General features: G+C 37.8%; 1 non-coding gene across 1 annotated transcript; it reads right to left on the reverse strand.

Annotated features, from left to right (window-relative positions):
- Window positions 1-3,284: 3,284 nt before the first annotated feature.
- Window positions 3,285-3,388, reverse strand: LOC148555012 (small nucleolar RNA R71). Its single transcript, XR_015886890.1, has one exon. It is a non-coding gene; the product is annotated as a small nucleolar RNA R71 (small nucleolar RNA).
- Window positions 3,389-9,125: the final 5,737 nt, after the last annotated feature.

Here is a 9,125-nt window from a genome sequence, read left to right on the forward strand (position 1 = left end):
ACTTATTCCGCTTCTAAGATATTCATTCGCACTTCAACATGAATGTGATGAACGTGACAATCATCATCATTCCCTATGAACGCGTGCCTGACAACCACTTCCGTTCTACCTTCGATTGAATGGATATCTCTTGGATATCTAATACAGGGGACCGAGTCCGAGTTATTAAGTGTCTTCGTGGTATAAGTTAGAACCCATGGATGGCCATTCCTGAGATCCGGAAAGTCTAAACCTTGTCTGTGGTATTCCGAGTAGGATCTGAGAAGGGATGGCTGTGACGAACTTCAAACTCACGAATGCTGGGCGTAGTGACAGACGCAAAAGGATAGTAAATCCTATTCCAGTATGATCGATAACCTCCAGATGATTAGCCATGCAGTGATAGCACATTGGACTATTTTCACAAGAGAGGATGGGATGTAGCCATTGACAACGGTGATGCCCTTACATAAAGCTTGCCATGGAAAGGAGTAGGCCTGATTGGATGAAGACAGCGGGAAAGCAGAGATTCAGAGGAACGAAAGCATCTCTATACGCTTATCTGAAAGTCTCACCAATAAATTACATAAGTATTTCTATCTTTATTTTCTGTCTATTTATTATTTTTATTCGAAAACTCCATAACCATTTGATATCCGCCTGACTGAGATTTACAAGGTGACCATAGCTTGCTTCATACCAACAATCTCCGTGGGATCGACCCTTACTCACGTAAGGTTTTATTACTTGGACGACCCAGTGCACTTGCTGGTTAGTTGTGCGAAGTTGTGAAGTTATGTTTGGACCATGGTATTGTGCACCAGTTGTTGGCGCCATTGCCAGGGAGAGAACGAACAACAAATTTTACAACCTCTGAGTAACAATTTCGCATACCAAGTTTTTGGCGCCGTTGCCGGAGATTGTTTGAGTTTGGACAACTGACAGTTCATCTTATTGCTCAGATTAGGTAATTTTCTTCTTGTTTCAACTTTTATTTGGTTTTCAAAAACTTTTTCAAAAATTTTTTCTTTGTTTTCGTTTTTCTTCAAATAAATTTTTGAAAAAAAATAGATCTATTAAAAAAAATATATATAAAATAAAATATATTTTTCTTCAGAATTTTTAAGAATGAATTCTAGAGTTCCATGGTAACATGTTGAATCCTATCTGGCTGTAAAGCCATATCCAAACTGCTTTGGGATTGGTCTTCAACTAATCACTTCAATGCATGTAATAGCATACTAAAGCTTGGCTGGCTATTAAGCCATGTCTAATCCTCAGATTGGAGCTTTAGACTAAAGAGCACAAGATTCCTGGAATTCATATTAAAAATTTTGGAATCCTTATTTTTCTTTTTCACATTAATTTTCGAAAAAAATCCAAAAAAAATCATAAAATCATAAAAATCAAAAATATTTTGTGTTTCTTGTTTGAGTCTTGAGTCAATTTCAAGTTTGGTGTCAATTGCATTTTTCTAAAAATTCTTTGCATTTTTCGAAAATTCATGCATTCATAGTGTTCTTCATGATCTTCAAGTTGTTCTTGGCCAGTCTTCTTGTTTGATCTTCATATTTTCTTGTTTTGTGTATTTTCTTATTTTTCATATGCATTCTTGCATTCATAGTGTCTATACATGAAAAAGTTCTAAGTTTAGTGTCTTGCATGTTTTCTTTGCATAAAAAATTTTTCAAAAATATGTTCTTGATGTTCATCATGATCTTCAAAGTGTTCTTGGTGTTCATCTTGACATTCATAATGTTCTTGCATGCATCACATATTTTGATCTAAAATTCTCATGCATTGAGTCTTTTTCATGTTTTTCTCTCTCATCTTTAAAAATTCAAAAATCAAAAAAATATCTTTCCTTTTTTCTCTCATAAATTTCGAAAATTTGGATTGACTTTTCAAAAATTTTTAAAATTCAATTGTTTCTTATGAGTCAAATCAAATTTTTAATTTAAAAATCTTATCTTTTTCAAAATCTTTTTCAAAAATCATATCTCTTTCATTTTTCTTATTTATTTTCGAAAATTTTAAAAAAATATTTTTCAAAAATCTTTTTCTTAATTTTATCTCATAATTTTCGAAAATATTATCAACAATTAATGTTTTGATTCAAAAATTTCAAGTTTGTTACTTTCTTGTTAAGAAAGATTCAAACTTTAAGTTCTAGAATCATATCTTGTGATTACTTGTGAGTCAAGTCATTAATTTTGATTTTAAAAATCAAATCTTTTTCAAAACTAATTTCAATCATATCTTTTCAAAAATATCTTTTTATCTTATCTTTTTCAAATATCTTTTCTAACTTCTTATCTTCTTATCTTCAAAAATTTGATTTTCAAAATTTGTTTCAACTAACTAATTAACTTTTTGTTTGTTTCTTATCTCTTTCAAAACTACCTAACTAACCATCCCTCTCTAATTTTCGAAAATACTTCCCTCTTTTTTAAAAATTTTTTTTAATTAATTAATTGTTTCAATTTTAATTTTAATTTTAACTTTTTTCTAATTTTCGAAAATCACTAACCCCTTTTCAAAATTTTATTTTCAAAAATCCTCTTTATCTCTCATCTCCTTCTATTTATTTATTCATCTACTAACACTTCATCTCACCCAAATTTGAACCCCCTCTTCCATCTGTGTTCGAATTTTCTCTTCTTCCCTTCTTTACATTACATTCTTTTCTTCTTCTACTCACACATGGGAACCTCTATACCTAGGTAAAAAGGATCCCTATTATTATTATTTTTCTGTTCCCTCTTTTTCATATGAGCAGGAGCAAGGACAAGAATATTCTTGTTGAAGCAGACCCTAAACCTGAAAGGACTCTGAAGAGGAAACTAAGAGAAGCTAAAATAAAACAATCCAGAGATAACCTTATAGAAATTTTCGAACAGGAAGAGGAGATGGCAGCCGAAAATAATAATAATGCAAGGAGGATGCTTGGTGACTTTACTGCACCTAATTTCAATTTACATGGAAGAAGCATCTCCATCCCTGCCAATGGAGCAAACAACTTTGAGCTTAAACCTCAATTAGTTTCTCTGATGCAACAAAACTGCAAGTTTCATGGACTTCCATCTGAAGATCCTTTTCAGTTCTTAACTGAATTCTTGCAGATATGTGATACTGTTAAGACTAATGGAGTAGATCCTGAAGTCTACAGGCTCATGCTTTTCTCTTTTGCTGTGAGAGACAGAGCTAGAATATGGTTGGACTCTCAACCTAAGGATAGCCTGAACTCTTGGGATAAGTTGGTCAAGGCTTTCTTAGCCAAGTTCTTTCCTCCTCAAAAGCTGAGTAAGCTTAGAGTGGATGTTCAAACCTTCAGACAGAAAGAAGGTGAGTCCCTCTATGAAGCTTGGGAGAGATACAAGGAACTGACCAAAAAGTGTCCTTCTGACATACTTTCAGAATGGACCATCCTAGATATATTCTATGATGGTTTGTCTGAATTAGCTAAGATGTCATTGGATACTTCTGCAGGTGGATCCATTCACCTAAGGAAAATGCCTGCAGAAGCTCAAGAACTCATTGACATGGTTGCTAATAACCAGTTCATCTACACTTCTGAGAGGAATCCTGTGAGTAATGAGACGCCTCAGAAGAAGGGAGTTCTTGAAATTGATACTCTGAATGCCATATTGGCCCAGAATAAAATATTGACTCTACAAGTCAATATGATTTCTCAGAGTCTGAATGGAATGCAAGCTGCATCCAACAGTATTCAAGAGGCATCTTCTGAAGAAGAAGCTTATGATCCTGAGAACCCCGCAATAGCAGAGGTGAATTACATGGGTGAACCATATGGAAACACCTATAATCCCTCATGAAGAAATCACCCAAACCTCTCATGGAAGGATCAACAAAAGCCTCAACAAGGCTTTAATAATGGTGGAAGAAATAGGTTTAACAATAGTAAACCTTTTCCATCATCCACTCAGCAACAGATAGAGAACTCTGAACAAAATACCTTTAATTTAGCAAACTTAGTCTTGATCTATCTAAGGCCACTGTGAGTTTCATGAATGAAACAAGGTCCTCCATTAGAAGTTTGGAAGCACAAGTGGGCCAGCTGAGTAAAAAGATCACTGAAATCCCTCCTAGTACTCTCCCAAGCAATACAGAAGAAAATCCAAAAGGAGAGTGCAAGGCCATTGAATTGACCATCATGGCCGAACCCACAAGAGAGGAGAAGGACGTGAATCCCAAGGAGGAAGACCTCCTGGGATGTCCAGTGATCAATAAGGAGTTTCCCTCTGAGGAACCAAAGGAATCTGAGACTCATCTAGAGACCATAGAGATTCCATTGAACCTCCTTATGCCATTCATGAGCTTTGAAGAGTACTCTTCTTCTGAAGAGAATGAAGATATTACTGAAGAGCAAGTTGCCAAGTTCCTTGGTGCAATCATGAAGCTGAATGCCAATTTATTTGGTAAAAAAACTTGGGGAGATGAACCTCCCCTGTTCACCAATGAACTAAATGCATTGGATCAACTGAGATTGCCTCAGAAGAAACAGGATCCTGGAAAGTTCCTAATACCTTGTACCATAGACACCATGACCTTTGAGAAGGCTCTATGTGATCTTGGGTCAGGAATAAACCTCATGCCACTCTCTGTAATGGAGAAACTGGGAATCTTTGAGGTACAAGCTGCTAAAATCTCATTAGAGATGGCAGACAATTCCAAAAAACAGGCTTATGGACAAGTAGAGGACATATTAGTAAAGGTTGAAGGCCTTTACATCCTTGCTGATTTCATAATCCTAGATACTGGGAAGGATGAGGATGAATCCATCATCCTTGGAAGACCCTTCCTAGCCACAGCAAGAGCTGTGATTGATGTTAAATGAGGTGAACTAGTCCTTCAATTGAATGAGGACTCCCTTGAGTTTAAAACTCAAGGACATCCTTCTGTAAACATGGAAAAGAGGCACGGTAAGCTTCTCCTACTGCAGAGTCAACCAGAGCCCCACAGTCAAACTCTAAGTTTGGTGTTGGGGGGCCACAACCAAACTCTAAGTTTGGTGTTGAACTCCCATATCCAAACTCTAAGTTTGGTGTTGGGGAGTCTCAACAATGCTCTGAACATCTGTGAGGCTCCATGAGAGCCCACTGTCAAGCTATTGACATTAAAGAAGCGCTTGTTGGGAGGCAACCCAATTTTTATTTATCTAATTTTAATTTATTTTTATTGTTATTTCATGTTTTATTAGGTTCATGATCATGTGGAGTCACAAAATAAATATAAAAATTGAAAACGGAATCAAAAACAGCAGAAGAAAAATCACACCCTGGAGGAGGATCTTACTAGCGTTTAAATGCCAGTAAGGAGCATCTGGCGTTGAACGCCAGAAACAAGCAGCATCCTGGCGTTCAGATGCCAGAAATGCACACTAAGGAAAGCTGGCGCTGAACGCAAAAAACAAGCATGAAGCTGGCGTTCAACGCCAGAAACATGCTGCAGATGGGCGCTGAATGCCCAGAACAAGCATCAATTCGGCGTTTAAATGCCAGAATTGCATGCAAAGGCATTTTACATGCCTAATGGGTGCAGGGATGCAAATCCTTGACACCTCAGAATCTGTGGAGCCCACAGGATCAACTCAGCATCTGTGGACCCCACAGGATCCCCACCTACCACCACTCACTCTCTTCCCTCTTCTCAATGTTCATCCTCTCTTCCCAATAAACACTCTTCCCTAAAACTCTTCACCAATCACCTCAATCTCTCTTCCCTATCACCACTTCACCACTCACATCCATCCACTCTTCCCTATAAACCTACCTCATAAACTCCACCTACCTTCAAAATTCAAAATCAATTTCCCACCCAAACCCACCCTATATGGCCGAAACTAAACCCCCCTCCCCTCCCTATATAAAGCCCTCAATTCTTCCTCATTTTCACACAACACAACCCTCTTTTTCCCTTCTTGGCCGAATACACCTCTCCCTCCTCTCCTCCATATTTTCTTCTTCTTCTTCATCTATTCTTTCTTCTCTTGCTTGAGGGTGAGCAATATTCTAAGTTTAGTGTGGTAAAAAAATAAGCTTTTTGTTTTTCCATTACCATTGATGGCACCCAAGACCGGAGAATCCTCTAGAAAAGGGAAAGGGAAGACAAAAGCTTCCACCTCCGAGTCATGGGAGATGGAAAGATTCATCTCCAAAGCTCATCAAGACCACTTCTATGATGTTGTGGCCAAGAAGAAGGTGATCCCCGAGGTCCCTTTCAAGCTCAAGAGAAATGAGTATCCGGAGATCCGACATGAAATCCACAGAAGAGGTTGGAAAGTTCTAACAAACCCCATCCAACAAGTCAGCATCCTAATGGTTCAAGAGTTCTATGCCAATGCATGGATCACTAAGAACCATGATCAAAGTAAGAACCCGAACCCAAAGAATTGTCTCACCATGGTTCGGGGGAAATACTTAGATTTTAGTCCGGAAAATGTGAGGTTGGCATTCAACTTGCCTATGATGCAAGGAGATGCACGCCCCTACACTAGAAGAGTCAACTTTGATCAAAGGTTGGACCAAGTCCTCACGGACATATGTGTGGAAGGAGCTCAATGGAAGATTGACTCAAAAGACAAACTGGTTCAACTTAGAAGATTGGACCTCAAGCCTGTGGCTAGAGGATGGTTGGAGTTCATCCAACGCTCCATCATCCCCACTAGCAACCAATCTGAAGTTACTGTGGATCGGGCCATCATGATCCATAGCATCATGATTGGAGAGGAAGTAGAAGTTCATGAAGTCATCTCCCTTGAACTCTACAAAATAGCCGAAAAGTCCTCTCCCTTGGCAAGGCTAGCTTTTCCTCATCTTATTTGCCATCTATGTTACTCAGCTGGAGCTTTCATAGAAGGAGACATTCCCATTGAGGAAGAGAAGCCCATCACTAAGAAAAGGATGGAGCAAACAAGAGAGCCCACTCATGGAGCTCAAGAAACACATGAGGAAGCTCATCATCAAGAAATCCCTGAGATACCTCAAGGGATGCACTTTCCTCCACAGAATTTTTGGGAGCAAATCAACACCTCCCTAGGAGAATTAAGTTCCAACATAGGACAATTAAGGGTGGAACATCAAGAGCACTCCATCATCCTTCATGAAATTAGAGAAGATCAAAAAGCAATGAGGGAGGAGCAACAAAGACAAGGAAGAGACATAGAAGAGCTCAAGGACATCATTGGTTCCTCAAGGAGAAAATGCCACCATCACTAAGGTGGACTCATTCCTTGTTTTTTACATTTTCTGTTTTTTGTTTTCTTATGTTAAATATTTATCTATGTTTGTGTCTTTATTACATGATCATTAGTGTCTAAGTGTCTATGCCTTAAAGTAGTGAATATGAATCTATCACCTCTCTTAAATGAAAAATGTTTTTAATTCAAAAGAACAAGAAGTACATGAGTTTCGAATTTATCCTTGAACTTAGTTTAATTATATTGATGTGGTGACAATACTTTTTGTTTTCTGAATGAATGCTTGAACAGTGCATATGTCTTTTGAAGTTGTTGTTTATGAATGTTAAATATGTTGGCTCTTGAAAGAATGATGATAAGGAGAAATGTTATTTGATAATCTGAAAAATCATAAAAATGATTCTTGAAGCAAGAAAAAGCAGTGAATACAAAGCTTGCAGAAAAAAAAGAAGAAAAATGGCGAAAAAAAATAGAAAGAAAAGAAAAAGTAAGCAGAAAAAGCCAAAAGCTCTTAAAACCAAGAGGCAAGAGCAAAAAGCCAATAACCCTTAAAACCAAAAGGCAAGGGTAAATAAAAAGGATCCCAAGGCTTTGAGCATCAGTGGATAGGAGGGCCTAAAGGAATAAAATCCTGGCCTAAGTGGCTAAACCAAGTTGTCCCTAACCATGTGCTTATGGCGTGAAGGTGTCAAGTGAAAACTTGAGACTGAGCGGTTAAAGTCAAGGTCCAAAGCAAAAAAAGAGTGTGCTTAAGAACCCTGGACACCTCTAATTGGGGACTTTAGCAAAGTTGAGTCACAATCTGAAAAGGTTCGCCCAATTATGTGTCTGTGGCATTTATGTATCTGGTGGTAATACTGGAAAACAAAGTGCTTAGGGCCACGACCAAGACTCATAAAGTAGCTGTGTTCAAGAATCAACATACTGAACTAGGAGAATCAATAACACTATCTGAACTCTGAGTTCCTATAGATGCCAATCATTCTAAACCTCAATGGATAAAGTGAGATGCCAAAACTATTCAAGAGGCAAAAAGCTACAAGTCCCGCTCATCTGATTGGAGCTATGTTTCATTGATAGTTTGGAATTTATAGTATATTTTCTTTTTTTTATCCTATTTGATTTTCAGTTGCTTGGGGACAAGCAACAATTTAAGTTTGGTGTTGTGATGAGCGGATAATTTATACGCTTTTTGGCATTGTTTTTAGTATGTTTTTAGTAGGATCTAGTTACTTTTAGGGATGTTTTTATTAGTTTTTATGTTAAATTCACATTTCTGGACTTTACTATGAGTTTTTGTATTTTTCTGTGATTTCAGGTATTTTCTGGCTGAAATTGAAGGACTTGAGCAAAAATCAGATTTAGAGGTTGAAGAAGGACTACTGATGCTGTTAGATTCTGACCTCCCTGCACTCAAAGTAGATTTTCTGGAGCTACAAAACTCAAAATGGCACGCTTCCAATTGCGTTGGAAAGTAAACATCCAGGGCTTTCCAGAAGTATATAATAGTCCATACTTTGGCCGAGTTTAGATGACGCAAAAGGGCGTTGAACGCCAGTTCTACGCTGTAGTCTAGAGTTAAACGCCAGAAACACGTCACGAACCATAGTTGAACGCCAAAAACACGTTACAACTTAGCGTTCAACTCCAGAAGAAGTCTCTGCACGTGTAAACTTCAAGCTCAGCCCAAGCACACACCAAGTGGGCCCCGGAAGTGGATTTATGCATCAATTACTTACTTCTGTAAACCCTAGTAACTAGTTTAGTATAAATAGGACTTTGTACTATTGTATTTACATCTTCGGATCATCTTTTGATCATTTTTAGATCTCTAGACCTCCATGGGAGGCTGGCCACTCGGCCATGCTTACCCTATATTCACTTATGTATTTTTCAACGGTAGAGTTTCTGCACTCCGTAGATTAAG

Source organism: Arachis ipaensis, chromosome B6, assembly GCF_059453495.1.
Source record: "Arachis ipaensis isolate K30076 ecotype BB chromosome B6, ASM5945349v1, whole genome shotgun sequence".
Taxonomy (NCBI): domain Eukaryota; kingdom Viridiplantae; phylum Streptophyta; class Magnoliopsida; order Fabales; family Fabaceae; genus Arachis; species Arachis ipaensis.